This window comes from Chelonoidis abingdonii, chromosome 5, assembly GCF_003597395.2.
Source record: "Chelonoidis abingdonii isolate Lonesome George chromosome 5, CheloAbing_2.0, whole genome shotgun sequence".
NCBI lineage: Eukaryota > Metazoa > Chordata > Testudines > Testudinidae > Chelonoidis > Chelonoidis abingdonii.
Window position 1 is genome coordinate 121,527,265 of NC_133773.1, and position 17,430 is coordinate 121,544,694.

Sequence of the window (17,430 nt, forward strand, 5' to 3'; positions counted from 1 at the left end):
GATTGGAATTTATTCTTATTTCTATGTTTATTGTGTTAAACAAATGTAACAACTGAATAATGTTAATAACAAAGATTAAACTATATTTTGCTCTGTCAAAATGTGTACTGTAAATTGTGTTTCCATAGTAAATTTCACCAAGAAGCATTACAAAATAAACTTAAGATCCAGTATTTACCAAAAGTTAATTATCTTCCTTTTACTTAAGTCAATGGTAATGCTAATTATATGTTGGTATCAAAATTTCCATTGTGGGGTTTTTGTTTTTATTGGGAGCAAGATTGGGCCCATTATAATTGTCAAGATAAAGTCTTACGTGCTAACCTTCATTATCTTACAACTGACCTGGGATAACTTTAAATTACTGGCAACAACATCCAGTGTACTGGCTCAAATTAAATGCTTTGAAGGACTGCGTGTACACCAGAAGTTAGGTGCAGTGACACTCAGTATCAAAATGCCTAACATCTAAGAGCCTAGAAAATCTGTGGGAATTGCAGCCTATGATGTAGATGGTTTGCAATGTCTCACATGACTGAGTAGTCCAATCTAAGATTTGCATGATCTTTGGCAGTTATTGCAAATGTATGTGTCTTGGTTGGGAGTTGCTTGCTTCCTACAGGCTCTTTTTTCTTCATATCTCACTGGCATGTGTCTTTATAGCGAAGCTTGGGACACCCTGTTGTTCTTGTTCCCTCTGATAGTTCCCTGTATAGCATGTCCTTGGGCATGCATCCATCTTCCAACTTAGTCATACTTGATAAATTTACCCTTTGAAGAACCTCTGCATTGATGACTTTATCTTGCCATTTTGTGTGGAGTATGTAGTGTAAAGAGCATAGGTGGAAAATGTTTAACCTTTTCTCCTGACAAGCATAAGTTGCCCATGTTTCCCCACCGTACATCAGAGTACTGACGATGCAAGCTTGGTATACTAGCATTTTGGTCTTGATGGTAAGCTTTGAGTTGTTCCATGCTCTTTTAGTCTACTAAAGGTGGTGGCAGTCTTTCCAATGTGAACATTTAGTTGTTCATCCAGTGAGATGTTGGTGGTCATTGTAAAAACCTAAGTAGCTGAACTTTTGGACTACTTCTAGCTAGTTTGCATTTAAGGTGAGTGACGGAGTTTGACTCGCCACCGCAGGTGCCTCCAACTGGTCACTCTGGAATTAGCTCTCGAACGCTGTGGAGTGCTCTTGACGCATGGTATCTGGCCCATCATCTCTGCTGCTGCCCTGGGACCCGCGTTGCTCCCTGCTCAGCAGTGTCCTCTTCAGGACAGTCTTCGTCCATTTCAGCACACTGCCCTCCGGCAGTGCCAAATACTCTAGTCTCACCCCCTTCCGGGGGTGGTTGTTAACAGCAGTCTTTCTCTCTGCACCTGCCTCACTGGCCAACCACAACCCTATAGTCTAGCCCCTTATCTCAGGGGCAAGTTGCAGTCTATCTTGGCCCCTCTCTTTAATGGCCTGGAGCAGTGCAAAGGGGGAAAAAGGGGGACCCAGGCCCACCCACTACTCTGGGTCCTCACCCAGGGACCCTCTAGCAGCAGCCTCCCTCTTCCTTTCTTCCTTCCCCTCTTGCCTGCCTTGTTTCCCAGGGCCACTTCCCCTTTGGCCCTATGCACCTTCTCAACTCTTTTCAACAGGGCCACAGCCTGGCAGGTAATGGGCTGGAGCTCATATCTGCTCCCCCAAGCCAGTCCAGCACTGCTCTGTCCAAGGTGCTGCTCCTTTCATCAGGAGCCAGTCCTTCTCCCTTGCTGGCCAGGGAGTGACTGCCCTCTCCCCAGCTAGGCAGCCTTTATATAGAACCTAGCCCAGTCTGGCTTGGCTGCCTCTTCTCCTGCCCTGATTGGCTGCTTGTCCGCACAGCCTCTCTGGCCTGGTTCAGCCCTTTTTCTCAGGCCATGGGGCACCGCCCCGCCACAAGGTGATTGAACAATCTTGTGGAACCCTCTGTCCTAATACAACCATTTTCTTAATGCTGATGGTGAGAGCAAATTCCTGACAAGCTCTTGAAAGGCAGTCTATGAGTTCTTGTATTAGATCTTCATCATGGGCTATGAGACAACATCATCAGCGAATAGAAGTTCCCTGGTTAGTACCTTTCCAACTTTTGGTCTTTAACTTAAGTTGTGAGAGGTTGAAGGGTTTACACTCCATCTTTCATGTCCTTAAATGCTTAGTTCAAGAATACTGAGAAGAAGATTCCTAAGAGCATAGGGACAAGAACACATCCTTGCTTCACTCCGCTTTTCTTTTCAAACCCGTCTGAAGTGGACCCATCAAACTGGACAGTTGCTCTCGTGTTGTCATGGAATGAATGCACAAGACTTAACAGGGTTGGTGGGCATCCTATCTTTTCTAGTACTGCAAATAGATGGGCTCTTCTGACTGTGTTGAATGCTGTGGTTAGGTCCACAAAGGCAATGTACAATGGTTGGTTATTTCTCTTTGCTGATCGGGGTGTCTGAATCACTCTGAGACGCATGTGGGCTTTAGACCTACAGACACCTACAGAAAGGCAGCAGTATACATGCCCACAGGCTGAAAGATAGGTGCCTAGGGACCTTTTACCCTAAAAATGGCTTGTGCATTGAGTCAGTTTAGGTGCTTACATGGTTAGGCAGGAGTTTTGTGCATCTCAGTGATCCTGAAACCAGGATTTAGGTGTCTAAAATATAGACAAAGCTACCTAATTCCTTCTGTGCATGCAGCCCAAAGTTAATATTCTAGGATCTCCTTGAAAGGGAATGTCATGGTATAATTCCCCACTCTGAACCTTAGCGTCCAAGAGATGGGGTACCAGCATGAATTCCTCTAAGCTTGATTACCAGCTTAGTACTTGTAGCGCTGCCACCAGCCAGGAATTCCAGTGCCTGGTACACTCTGGTCCCCCCAAAACCTTGCCCAGGGAACCCCAAGACCCAGATCCTCTGGATCTTAACACAAGGAAAGTAAACTTTTTCCCCCACAGTGGCCTCTCCCAGGCTTCCCCTCCCTGGGTTACCCTGGAAGATTACTGTGATTCAAACTCCTTGAATCAACAAAACAGAGAGGAAATGCACCTCCCCCTCCTTTCTCTCGCCCCCTCCCATACTCTCTGAGAGAAAGTAATCCTATCACAGAGATAAACTAACCTTGCTCCCCCTTCCTCCTTTCTCCCACAATTTTCGGTGAATCCAGACAGTCCCCTGGGTCCTCACAGAATAAAAAAACAATCAGGTTCTTAAACAAGAAAAGTTTAATTAAAGAAGGAAAACAGTAAAATTATCTTTGTAAATTTAAGATGGAATTAGGTACAGGGTTTTCAGCTATAGACACTGGGAATACCCCGCCCTAAGTATACAAGCAACAAATTAAAATTCTTTGCAGCAAAATAAAAATTTGAACTCCTTCGAGCAAATACACATTTGCAAATAAAGAAACAAACATAAGCCTAACGCGCTATATCTACCTAGTATCTATATTTGAAACTTATAAGAGCTGTGTTGGAGAGATTGGAGGAAACTGTTGCATGTCTGGTCACTATCAGAACCCAGAGAGAACAACAACGAGAAACGAACAGCACACACAATATTCCTCACTCAGAGCATTGAAAGTATCAACGATATCCTAGGTTCTTTTTTTTTATTTTTTTTGATGCGCTGCCTCTGGTCAGATGACAGCCGGCTTACTGAACTGTACCCCTTATAACGTCAAAAGAAGATATAAAGGTACTTCTGTCTATTAACCTCTACCTACTGTTTAGACAGGCAGCAAAGACACTGCTCCAAGAACATTTGATTTCACCTTCAAATAGGATGACCATTAGCCGACAGCTAATTCCTCTGAGACTAAGTTTCCCAAAGGGGACTTAGAAAAGTAGGAGACATAGCTTTCTTGGCTACAAGGGCCACAGTTCTTATGGCTGACTTAGAACAGCTCTTCCTCAGCTCTCGTCCCATTATGCCCCTACTCTACTTGCACTGCATTGATGAAATCTTCATCATCTGGACCCAGGGGAAGGAGGCCCTTGAGGAATTCCATCAAGATTTCAATGATTTCCAACCTACCATCAACCTCAGCCTGGACCAGTCCACATAAGAGGTCCACTTCCTAGACACTACAGTGCTAATAAGTGATGGTCACATAAACACCACCCTATACTGGAAACTTACTGACCGCTATACCTACCTACATGCCTCCAGCTTTCATCTAGACCATATCACATGATCCATTGTCTACAGCAAAGCTCTAAGATACAACCGCATTTGCTCCGATCCCTCAGAGACAAACACCTACAGAATCTCTATCAACTGTTCTTAAAACTGAAATACCCACCTGATGAAGTGAAGAAACAGATTGTCAGAGCCAGAAGGGTATCAAGAAGTCACCTACTACAGGACAGGCCCAACAAAGAAAGTAACAGAACTCCACTAGCCGTCACCTACAGCCCCCAACTAAAACCTCTCCAGTGCATCATCAAGGATCTACAACCTATCCTGAAGGACGATCCCTCACTTTCACAGATCTTAGGAGACAGGCCAGTCCTCACCTACAGAGGGGGTTAGTGAGTTATGGATGTTGTAATAAGCAAAAATTCCAGTTTTTCTGTTTAATCCATGATTAATATCAGAGAACAGCAATAAAAATGATTAAAGTTCTCAAAAATGTGACCTACAAGAAAAGATTTTAAAAACTGGGTTTGTTTAATCTGAAGAACATAAGACTGAAGGGAACTGAACAGTTTTCAAGTACACAAAAAGTTGTTATAAGCAGGGTAAAAAAATTTTCTTCTTAATCTCTGAGGACTGTTTCTTAACAGGCTTAAATTGCAGCATGGGAGGTTTAGACTGGACATTGTCAGGGTGGTTAAGCACTGGAACAAATTGCCCAGGGAGGTTGTGGAGTCTCCATCTTTGGAGGCTTTTAAGAACAGGTTAGACCAACTCTTGTCAGGGATGGTCTAATTATTAGTTAGTCCTGCCTTGAGTGTAGGGGACTGGATTAGATGACCTATTGAGGTCCCTTTCTATCCTACACTTCTGTGATTCCGAGAGACACTGGATTTATGTTTTATTACAACAATCCATAATCCACTACCCCCGGCTTTCTTTGTCCTATGACTGCAGAGGTGTTAATGGGCCACTCTACTTTGAGAGGTCCCTTAGAATGTGTGCTAATTTATGCTAAACAATCTGTTCCACCTTGCATTTAGCTGTGACACTCAGAGTACCTTTCCCAGACCTGAAGAAGTGTTCTTTGTGGCTCTAAGCCTTTGTCTACACTACATAGCTTTTAGCGACGCTGCCATGTTGACACGGCCGTGTCGCTAAAAGTTGGGCAGCGTAAAGGCTGTTTGTCAGCACTTTTGCTGACAAAATACTTCCATCCCCTATGAGCAGGGTTCATTGTCGACAGGAGAGCGCTCAGGCCAACAACGAGCTGTTTACACTGCCTCTTACAGTGGCAAAACTCTTGTCTTTTGGGCGGGGAGGGGGGACTTTTTTAAGCACCTGTGAATGACAAAAGTTTTGTCATTCAATTGGCAGTGTAGACAAAGCCTAAGGGTATGTCTTCACTAACAATGTTAAAGTGCTTTAAGTTGGCTGTGTAGTTGCAGCACCAGCACTGGAAGAGAGCTCTCCCAGTGCTGTAGAAAAACCACCCCCTCGAGGGGAGTAGCTCCCAGCATGGCTCCCAGCACTGGTGCGCTGTCTACATTGCCATTTTACAGCGCTGAAACTTGCAGTGCTCAGGGGTGTGTTTTTTCACACCCCTGAGCAAGAATGTTTCAGCCCTGTAAAGTAGCAGTGTAGACAAAGCCTAAAGCTTCTCTCTCATCAACAGAAGTTGGCCTAATAAAAGATTTTACCTCACCCACCTTGTCTCTCTAGCATCCTAGGACAAACATGGCTTTAACTACACTGCATATTAAAATCAATGCAAGTTAGGCACGTAAGTACCTTTTCGGGATCTGGGCATTAGTCATTTGATAGCATGCTTAGGTTCTACTGATATTTAGTCTTCTGGGATACTTTAACCCAAAGTGGCATAGGTTATGATGGTCAGCTACTAAAAATGTCTTACTTCTTTGTGTGACATAAAAATGGCATTTGCCAGTTTATGTGCATTATTAAATTGGTACAAAATGAATTAAGCATGCAATGCATTTTCCAAGGAGGTACTACTCTTCATGTACAGCAACCTGAAACTAGTTTAGCACTCTGCAGACATTTGGTCAGAGAGCAAAGTTGCACATTTAAGCATGCTGGATCCTGTGAATGCTTACCACCAGACATAATCCCTTTGAAATCAGTGGGACTATTCACAGTTGTAAAAGCTATGCCTGAAAGTAAACATTTGCATGTTTGAGACTTGTTGTATCTTGTAAATTGATTGCATACAAAAAATGTCTGTTCTAGATGGACAACATTTAATTGCCTGCAATCCACACCTAAGATAAGATATATATATAATCTTGTAAATTAGATAGACATGCCTGCAACACTGCTCAATAGCCACTTAAATGGCTCTGGGGTTTAGATTAGAAGAAGTACCTGTCAAAATACAGGAAATGCCAGGTTGTTAACATAACTAATTATATTAAAATATAACTAGTTCTACTGGTTGTGCACATTTTGTGGGCAAACTCAGATTTTCCGAACATCATTTCATGACTTAAAAGCTTTTGAAAGTAAAGATAATTTTTTAATCTGTTTTTAATTCTGTGATTTAGGCTTTGTCTAAGTTAGAAAGTTGTAATGCCCTAAGTATACTGGTATAGTTAAATGGACACAGTTGTACCAGTATAAAGGTATCATATACCAGTATAATTTATCATGTATGAAAAGGGAAATAAGGAATACCAGCATGAGGCATCTTTATACTGGTATAACTGCATCCATGCTAGGGGCTGTAGCAATATAAGTACTTCAGTAAAAATTCACACCCTGTACTGACATAGTTTAATTGGTACAAAATTTGTATGTACCAGAACTTCCTCTTCACTGGCACTAGCTTGCTTACATGAAATCTGTGCATCATACTCCCATTGCCTTCAACAGGAGTGGGGTATAGCCCACTGCATGGGATTGAGTGTGCAATGATTTGGGGAATCTATGTATGACTTATGAATTCTGGTTGATATTAAGAAGTTGTTGCTATGAAAATTGCTGGATCGTAAATGCCACTCTGATAAGCTGTATCCGCCATGGGATGGCAGGGTTCTGTAAAGTCTCTGCCAGATCAAGGACAACTGTGGGTTGCTAGAACTCGGTGACCATCTATTCAGGGAGAAGCACCTTGGGACAATGGTTTTGCTAAGGAGGTTGGCTGGAGCTGGGAAAAGATACTTCCTCCTCTTTTCTGAAGGGAGCAGGGAAGTGGAGAGAGTGGAAATTTCCCAAGAAGGTCAAACAGACAGAGATGACAAAGCAGGACGTTATAAGAGGTATACAAAGACTCACAGGGCAGGGAGGAGACATTGAGGGCATGAAGTGTTGGGCAGGAAGAAGGAAAGGGATAAACTGGCCAAGGTCAGAGAGGCAAACTGGGGGAAGAAAGTTTGAGAACATCAGCCATGAGATGCTGCAGAAGAATTGTGGATGCCTCAGGGCTTGTCTACACTTGAAACACTACAGCTGCAGCGCTTCAGTACAGAGAATATCTATGCCAACAGGAGGAGTTTCCCAGCCATGTAGGTAATCCACTTCCCTGAGAAGCAGTAGCTAGATGGATTGAAGAATTCTTCCATCAACTTAGTGCTCTCTACACTGGGGGGGAGAATTTGGCTTAACTACATCGCTCAGAGGCGTGGATTTTTCACACTCCTGAGTGACACAGCTGGGTCAATTTTATATTTTTAGTGTAAACCAGGCCTTAGATGACTCTGACCTCAGTCCAAAGAATGCTCTAGAATGGTGAGAACACTGATGCAGAAAAAAAAAAAGATCGTGGCTCCCAGTGGCTGTGGTTCGCTGCTCCAGGCCAATGGGAGTTGCTGGAAGCAGCGCGGGCCTGCATGATCGGCTGAACCTGCAGACATGGCAGGTAAACTAACCACACTGGCCTGCCAGGGGCTTTCCCTGCACAAGCAGCTGAGCAAGTTTAGGAACCACTGATTTAAACTATAAGGGGAGGAGGGAGAGGGGAGACTGGTGCCAGGGCCTAGGTATTGGGCTTGTGGATAGGGATGAAAGTAACTTAAGAGACTTACCGGTACGCAGGGCTAGGGTCCTGAACAAGGAGGTGGAGCTCATCCAGAAGGGGCGAGGCTGGAGGCTTTAAGTTGCTAAGCCCTTTAAATCGCCACCACTACCCCCAGGGCTCCAGCAGCAGGGCTCTGGGGGCGATTTAAAGGGCCTGGGGCTCCGGCTGCTTCCAGGAGCCCAGGGCCCTTTTAAATTGCTGGCCTGGGGAAGCTGTCCCCTGCCAGTATGGTCGGCTGTGTAACAGCTCTTGCCGGGACTCCATATCAGACCATACCAGCTTACTTTCACCTCTGGCTGTGGGGTCTAAGTACCTGGAGGGGAGGTTCTAGACAGAAAGTCAGCTCCCCGAGTGTCCATCTAAGGACTTGAAGACAGGGGCAGTGCCTGGACTCTGTTCAGATCTCTGAGGCTTAAAATACCCAAGGATCCAGCAGCTGGATCCCCTCACAGAAGTCTGGGGTGAGTGGCCAAGAAGGGGGACTCTGCTGAATTAGTTACAGATTCTTTTATGTCTACATATCTGCAACTTAAATTAGTATTTGCAGCTCAGTGAAATGCATCGTATTTCTTTGGTCACTGCATGTAAAAATACTTGAAGCAGGTTGTCTGATCATTTGAATGGTACCAGAGGGAAGACATTAAAAGCTAGTTTAAAGGGGAAGAAGCTATGAATTTAAGAAAATATAAAGGTACAGTAGCTCTTCTCGTTCATGCTGATTAGCAGAGCTGGACCGACATGGGATGACAAGCATATGCTGCACCCTATCAAAGCATGGCAGTAGGGCTGATACAGCGTGATCCTATCTTCAGAGCCCATGAAGGACTCCAAATTCAATTCAGTTAGAATTAAAGATTAATTTATTGACAATTTTACAGGAATAGAAAGAAAAAGGCACAAAAATATACCTACACAACTACTACAGAGTGGGATGAAACTTTGTTACAAAATACTGAAATATTACCTCCATCTTTTGTCTCTTCACTGCTTAATTCTGTCTGCCAATATTGCAGTCTAAAAAGCTTCTTTTCAATTAAACTGAAGATCCTGTAGTTTTGGAAATTCACGTGTTAGGTCTCAATTACTATTTAGTGTTGCATTCTGTTTTTAGACTGGATCAAAATGGTAACTTCCTTTGTTAGGAGTCCACACTCCTTTTCAAATACCAACTTTGGTTAACTTCTGTCCCTCAACTGACACAACATTCTCTTCAAGAAATCCCTGCATTAATGTCCATCCTTAGCGATACCAGCATGTCTGAGACCTTCCTATGTTAAAATGTTTATTGGGCTGTCTTTCCTGTCTGAGTTACCCAGTTTATTAGTAAACAATAGTATGTAGGGGAAGGATGGAGAATAAAGACTAACAGCACAGTTGATTCAGATAGAAAATTATAGATAAGAGCTCAGACAGGCTCATAAGTATAGTGCAGCCTATAAATCATACATCCAGAGTCAGTTAAGTGCCACAGCTTTCAAAAATGTGCATTTAATTTAAAAAAAAATCTGTGAACAAACTCTACTTTTACTTTTCACCCTAAAAACAGATGAGGAAGCCTTTTTGATTATCCAAGAGAGATTGTCAAAGAGCCAGGCCACAAGTATTAATATACAAAGAATCTTCTCTTCAGAATGCTAATGATTGCAACAGAATAATCATGTTAAGAACATTATGGTAGAGCATACATCAAAATGAAACAAATAACATTTTAAAATTCTGCTGCTTAAGAAAAACAGAACATTTTTGTTGGATTTTATTTTTTTTCATGTGAAAATGTTAACAAACACTGCTGACTATTGGTGTAGTATTCTAAAACCTGTGGGCAAATTGTCAGATGGTATAAAGTGGCACATAATTACTGAAGTCAGTAGACACCAGCTGAGGCTCTGGTCCACACTCTTTAAAATTCTCTGGTGTTATAACTGAGGAATAATCATATTTCTGACTATTCAGGGAATGGTTGGTTTGATGCTGCAGGCTACTAGTACTCAGGGATGGTTAACTGTATTCATGAACAATTTGTAATACAGAAAGCTGCCAAAACCTGAGACACTTCAGACATGGTAAAATTGAAAAACTGCAGTAAAAGGAAGAAAAAGACAGATGTCATAAATGAATTTCATCTAGTCTAAAATTTAGAATATAATTAATTTAATTACTTGACAATAGCTGATGTAGCAACAAATGTAATACTATTAAATTAGTACTTCATTATGGCGTCAAACCCTTCTACACACCATTTCCAATTAAAATTGTCAGATTACTTAGAGAGAAGTATGTTTTACTGTGACTAACTATCCTTAAAATTCAATCACAAACTGCCCTTGTTTTGTATTCTATCACTCGTGGGAATTGTGTTTTGATTTTTTTTAACCTTAGGATTTCTATATTCCTTTCATATTGCATTACTACTGAAAAGATATTTCTTGGTGTGTTGTGCCAACATTTATATCCTCTAGTTTTGAGCACTTTTAATTTCATTATGTTCTACGAAGATTTCATTTTCCTGGTGTTTTGTGCCTCTTGAATGGTTATCCAAAGTATTGTGAATAACTGTCTCATTTCTTCCACAGCTGTTTGTGTGTTCTTTATGGGCAGATTTTTGGTGTTTTATTTTATACAGACTTTATGCCAAATCTTTTGTCAGACTTTTGTTGCAGGGTCCTTTGCATGCACTTTAAACTTTTTGGATTAGAGGCTTCCCAAATATAAAATGCAGAGGCTAAAAAAGGAGCGGCAGGAAGTGTGTTTAAGCAGTTGAATCTTTTTGAGTTTTATGAGAGTCCTAGGGAGAGACAGGCCCAAGACACCTGTTTTTTGTTGCAAGGCAGCAGTGCTTGAGCTGAGGTTTCTGCAAAAGGGGGGTTTCCTATGTGAAGTTTATCACTTTCTCTGTTGAAGGAAAGAAGACTTATGTACATCTTGTAAATAAACAAATGGTGCTATGAAAATATTCTGACTCTGCATCACCAATTCTTCAGATAATTAGAGAGTATTTATTATGCACTGTCATGATGTCTGCCTATTTTATGAGGTATATAAATCTGCCATAGTAAAACTTGAAAGAATAAAGCTCCAGTTGGCATCTGAGTCACAATCTATTAAAGTCAATATAACTGTTTGCATGGGCTTCAATGGATCAGGTCCTTGATGAGGATTATACAGTGCTATGGATACTGCTTGCTTTCCCCTTGTGTAGTAATATTGTAAAGAAAGAGGAGAGGGATGAATGATATGGAGTAAAAAACTTGATCTGGTATAAAAGAAATGGATGAGTGATAGCCTTTCTGAAATGTATTGTGTTCTATACCTGGTCTATACTTAAAAATTAGATTGCTCTTGCTATCTCACTCAGGGCTATGAAAAATTTCACGCCCTGAGAGCTGTAGTTAGCTCAGCCTAACCCCTGATGTAGATATGGCTAGGTTGACAGAGGAATTTTTCCATTGGCCTAGCTACTGCCTCTTGGAGAGATGGATTAACTACATTAGTGGGAAAAAACCTTCTTTGTTGATATAGGAATGGCCTACACCAGGGGTCGGCAACCTTTCAGAAGTGGTGTGCCGAGTCTTCATTTATTCACTCTAATTTAAGGTTTCGCGTGCCAGTAATACATTTTAATGTTTTTAGAAGGTCTCTTTCTATGTCTATAATATCTAACTAAACTATCGTTGTATGTAAAGTAAACAAGGTTTTTAAAATGTTTAAGAAGCTTCATTTAAAATTAAATTAAAATGCAGAGCACCCCCCCCAGACCGGTGGCCAGGACCCAGGCAGTGTGAGTGTTACTGAAAATCAGCTTTTGTGCCGCTTTTGGCACATGTGCCATAGGTTGCCTACCTCTGGTCTACACTACAGAGCTAGGGTTGTCAGCTTTCTAATCATACAAAACCAAATACCCCTTCCCTGCCCCGCCCCTTCACTGAGGCCCCTCCCCTGCTTGCTCCATCCCCCCTCCCTCACTTTCACCAGACTCAGGGAGGGGGTTGGGGCTCCGGCTGGGGGATGTGGGCTCTGGGTTGGGGCTGGGGATGAGGGGTTTGGGGTGCAGGAGGGGGGCTCCAGGCTGGGGCCAAGGGGTTCATAGTGCGGGAGAAGATGAGGGCTCCAGCTGGGGTGTGGGCTCTGGAGTGGGGACGGGGATGAAGTGGGGTGCAGGAGGGGGCTTATGACTGAGCCGGGGTGTTGGGGAGGTGTGGGGCGTGGGGTCCAAGAGGGAATTTGGATGCGGCGGGGGCCTTGGGGCTCAGGGCTGGGGGTTGGGGAGCTGGAGGAGTTTGGGGCTGTGAGTTCGTGGTGGCGCTTACCATGGCTCCCAGGAAGTGGTGCTAGGTCCCTGCAGCTCCTAGGTGAATGGGCAGCCAAGGTGTCTCTGCGCACTGCTCTCGCACCCACAGGCGCTGCCCCCACATTTGTTCCCAGCCAATGGGAGCTGCAGAGCCAGTACTTGGGGCAGGAGCAGCGTGCGGACCCTCCCTGGCCGCCCATGCGCCTAGGGGCCGCAGAGACTTGGCAACCGCTTCTGGGAGCCACGCAGAGCCAGGACAGGCAGGGTGCCTGCCTTAGCCCAGGGCCCCTACTGCACCACCATCCGGACTTTTAATGGCCCGGTTGTCAATGCCAACTGGAGCCACCAGGGTCCCTTTTCAACCAGGCATTCCAGTTGAAAACTGGACACTTGGCAACCCTATACATAGCTCCAGTGGCACAGCTGCAGCCAGGGCCGGCTTTATGAACCACAGGGCCTGATTCAAATACCTGGCAGCGGTCTGGGGCTTCGGCAGCAGTTTGGCAGTGGGGACTCCATTCCGGGTCTTCTGTGGCACCTAAGGACTGCCCGTATCCAAAATGCCGTCGAAGATCCAGACACACACACACACACACCCCCGGCGGGTGCTAGATGAGTTAAAAAAAAATTTAAACAAATAAAAAGGTGCTGTCATGGGGCCCTCTTAGGCGTGGGGCCCGATTCTCGGGATATGGGAATCAGCCTAAAGCTGGTCCTGGCTGCAGCACCACAGCTGTGCTGCTATATTGTGGGCAAGCCCTTTGTCAGCTTCTAGGAAGTGTAAACCTTTTGCATGAGTCCTTGGAGCAAGAGGGAGACTTTGCTCAACGCTTAGAGTGCCTCTGCTGTAAAGATAGTAAAACAGGTTGTGCAAACCATTATACAATTAAGCAAAATAGTTTCAAAAGGAAGATAATTACATCCTTGCAAAGTTATAAGTCATGATGTCCAATAAAATGCATCATGCACAAAGAGTGTGATAATTTGACAAATACTCTCCTCTGGAGTTGCTTCATTATTTCCAATATTTTATTTAGACTTTTAAAAAAATCTCTAATTTGCTTTATAGACTTGGATATAGATTCTGTACAATTAGAAGAGGAAAGGGTGGTGTTGATTTCTCTGAAATTAGATTTATTCCCCTTGAAAGTTGTTTATCTACAACTTTAAAATGCCAAACAGGCAGACTGCTTCTTTCAAGCATTTTATGTGGAAGATTTATGAGGGATGAATAATTGTGAACACTTTAGAACATGGTTATCATGGTTTTCAGAAGTTTAGACTGAAGTAAAAATCCTTACTTGGAGGAAAATAAAGCTTTCGTATCCCCACCCTTCCATTCCTAGGGATTTTTAAGGCATTTTTGTAAACTAGGCAATTTTGGGGAAGTAACAGGAGAAGCTGATAGTTAAAATTAAATATTCATAAGCATGGAAAGCAGTACTTCCTTTCACATTGATTTCCCTCACATCAGTCCACCCCAGAATAGGCAGCAGCACTGTATAGAAGAAATGTTGGGGAGGGTTTGTTTTTTAAATGAATATACTGTACTTTTTATTTAAGGCCCTCTCCACCAGGGGTCACAATAGAAAAAATAAGTGGTGGTATTATGGGTGAAGCTCTGCCCACTAGGGAAAACAGACCCATTGTGTCATCCCGTACTAATCCATTCTGCCACTTCCCACAGCATAGATCACTTAATTCTGCTCCCCAAAACTAATTCTACCCCTACAAAGATTAGATTGATAACTGGATGTCCCAGCCCACTTCCCCTGCTCTGGCTCTTCCCCCTGAGGCCATGCCCCTTTGCTGCCTCTTTCCCCCGCCCAGCCCCAGTCCACTCCACTATAGATATACAGAGAGAGAGAGAGACACACACACACACAGTTAATGCAAATTCCCCCTATATATAATAGACTCCATGTACCTCCATGTATATTACAAGACCCTGCCCACAAGGCCTTCCAGAACTGAAAGACCACCTGACAGAGCCCTTCACGATTAAAAACCCACACAGACCTTTTCTACAATTGATATGCAGTCCTTCCCAGGCCTGTGGGTAGGCATACCAACATTAGGGAATCTTCACCTCCCTCCCAGGCTGAGAGGGACAACCACACTGGGGGAGTGGGTAGAGACTGGAGGGAGTTAGAGCCCCTGGTCCCAACCTTGGGTGTTTCCTCCCTTCTGGAAACACAGGGCTGAGGCACTAGCTGCTCAGTTCACATGCTGAAACCAGCTATCTTTCAGCAAGCAGGTGGAGCAGCTCTGACTGGCCAATGGAATTGACAGGGGTGGGAGATACAGTTGCCAACTGTCTAATCACACAAACCCAAACACCACTGGCCCACCCCTGCCCTGCCCCTTCTCTGAGGCCCCACCCCCACTCACTCCAGCCCCCCTCCGTTTGTCACTCACACTCCCCTACCATCACTCACTTTCACTGGGCTGGGGCAGGGGATTAGGGTGTGTGGGGGGTGCAGGTTCTGGGCTGGGGAGTGGGGCCGAGTGGGCTCTAAGCTGACCCTGGGGCCGGGGGCTGGACCAGTTCCTGACCAATGGGAGCTGTGGAGTCAGTGCTTGGGAGGGGGCAGCGCGTGGAGACCCCTGCTCCCCCAGGGGCCACAGCGACATGCCTGCCACTTTGGGGAGCAGCGCAGAGCTAGGGCAGGCAAGGAGCCTGCCTTAGCCCTGCTGTGCTGCCTGACTTTTAGTGCCTAAAATCTCCCAGTCTGGCTTCAGTAGCCTCCGGGAGACAGAGTCTGATTCTGAGAGACTCCTGGCGAAACCGGGAGGGTTGGCAACCCTGGAACAAAATAGCTGTGCCAGTCTGGTATATGGACTGCTTACAGCAGTGCCAGTCTGGTATATGGACACGTACTAGGTGTTGCTGAAGTCCCCTTCAAAGTGAGGCCAGGACAAGGTTAGCAATAATTTGTTGGTTGTAGCCAGGAGTTGAACTAGGAAAAAAACAACAAAACCCCCAGACACCAGTACTTTTCCAAGCTCTGATCACAAATTGAGCTCCATTCACTGGAGATGCCTCTTGCAGCAGATTGTGCATACATCTGATTTGCCGGACTCCTCTAACTGGGCTCCCACTCCATAGAGTTGGGATGCTCCCCTGCATCCTATAAATTTTTGGAATCGGTAAATTATCGAATTAAACAAGGGTTAAACCAGTTTGAGTGCATCTGTATTAGCGCTATGCATCACTTTAATTTGATTTTATGTAAAACTGGTGCAACTTTTTTAAAGACAAATCCTTATTAGTTTTTAGGAAGAGAAGTAGAGATGAGTTTAGACACTTTCTGAGGACAGAAGTAATGGGAGAGTTGATTTTGATTATTGCTTGCTTTTATAGAGATGCCAATTGGTGATATGACTCAACAGAAAATAGTCACCAGTGTTTTTTCTCCACGTGTTATGGTTCATAACAAGAAGTAAAAAAACATTCAGTAAGTAAACAGGCAAAACTACTCAGCTTTGTGTTCAACAGTCCTATGACCACTGGTTTTGAAACTCTACCTTCTTAATAGACCTTCTCCTGAACATCTGTGCAAAGGCTTGGGAGGAGGCTAAGCTAGAGTTCATTCTTTGTTCATCTGGAATGAGGTATTGCCCCAGGCAGCCGGTCATAGAAAATGTCAGGCCAATATTTTTTTTAATTGCTACAGATTTTTCGGTATCTAACCTTAGAAACTTAGGTTTAATTTTTCCAGTTTAAGTCAACAGGTATTGGACCTGCTCAGCACTTCAGAAAATCAGTCCTAAGGTAGGCACCCAAAATAAGTAGCATATTTGAAAAATTTGGGTCTAAACTGAAACAAGCCATTCTTATACCAGAATAAGAATATCCAGGCAGGGGGTTATACTGGAATAACTATACCACTTTAAATTCATACTTTTGTTTATACTGGCATAACCTTCCGATGTCAACAAGGCTTGAAAAGACTACACCACTAAAAAGAATCACCATTTCAGGATGAGTACAGTCCCCCAAGGTGATATCTGATGCATGATTTTTTTTGTATAAAGGAAACACCATTGATCAATTTAGATGACAAACTACATTGTAAGAACAGAACAGATCTGTAATAACAGAACATTTGAGTCTTGATAAGTGCAAGAGAAAATAATTTGTATTGTCCGAATAAAGAAAACTCTAATTTCAGCATCCTATGTATTTACTGTTCTTTTACCTGCATGTATTCCTATTTGTGAAAAACAATTGAGTTTCTAATTCTGGAGGGCTTTTTAATTAAAATTTCATATTTAAATAAATGGCTTCATTAGTGTTTTGGTGTCCTCTGTTTCTTTGGAACACAGTAATAGCATAGCATTGTTTTTCTTTTATGTTTAACACTGACAGATGAAATGTAGTTCTGTCTTTTATTAATTCTGTTGTGTAGAAGTTTTTGATTAAGTTGGCATTAGTCAATTGCAATATGGTTTTACAGGTTCTGAATAAAATTGATAGAGAGATCCTATCTCCTAGATAGGGAAGGGACCCTGCAAGGTCATTGAGTCCAGCCCCCTGCCTTCACTAGCAGGACCAAGTACTGATTTTGCTTCAAATCCCTAAGTGGCCCTCTCAAAGATTGAACTCACAACTGTGGGTTTAGCAGGCCAGTGCTCAAACCACTGAACTAATAACTAGTCAAGTGAAAAAGAAAAAATGTTCTTTTTAGTCAAAGGATTCGTTTGAAGGCGATTTTCTTTCCAGACAGAGGTTCGTGGAACAGCAAAATAAACTTTATTTATTTAGCTGTATGTATTCTTAACTTTCTTTAACATATTTTTGTGTGCTTATATAATATTCTTGCCTAAGAATCTCAAAGGCCTTTCAAAATATTATTTATTCTTACACTAGATAATTATCCCCATTATACACATTTGGTAAACTAAAAGTTAAATATAAATTCTAACAGAACCATGAACAGAATA